The sequence below is a fragment of the Crocuta crocuta genome, unplaced genomic scaffold, assembly GCF_008692635.1.
Source record: "Crocuta crocuta isolate KB4526 unplaced genomic scaffold, BGI_CrCroc_1.0 scaffold41, whole genome shotgun sequence".
Lineage (NCBI taxonomy): Eukaryota > Metazoa > Chordata > Mammalia > Carnivora > Hyaenidae > Crocuta > Crocuta crocuta.
The window spans coordinates 13720764-13721046 of NW_027529428.1; the positions used below are offsets into that span (position 1 = coordinate 13720764).

The following is a 283-nucleotide window of genomic DNA, read 5'->3' on the forward strand; positions in this document are numbered from 1 at the left end:
AGGCGTCCCTGCCGCTGGTACCTGGCGGCCGCGCGGGCTCGGGTGCTGAAGTTCGGGGTGTCCGGCCCGGGCCGCACTGCTGGTACGGAGGGAGGAGGCCCCGGAGAAGGAGGTCGGAGGTGCCCTGCCCTCCCCCTCCCCGGGTTTGTTTTCCTTCGCTTGGCGTCCTCGCCTAGCTCGAACCGCGGGGACCTCGGGCGTGGGTCGCCCGCGATCGTCCGGGCGCTAGGGGCTCGCTGGGGCCCGGCGGAGCCTCCGTGGCTGGGGGCCGGGAGGCCATGAT

General features: G+C 74.6%; 1 protein-coding gene across 1 annotated transcript in view; it reads left to right on the top strand.

The window, feature by feature from the left end:
* The window catches only part of SMARCA2 (SWI/SNF related BAF chromatin remodeling complex subunit ATPase 2), a 176602-nt gene that overhangs the window by 783 nt on the left and 175536 nt on the right, over positions 1–283 (top strand). The window lies entirely within an intron of this gene.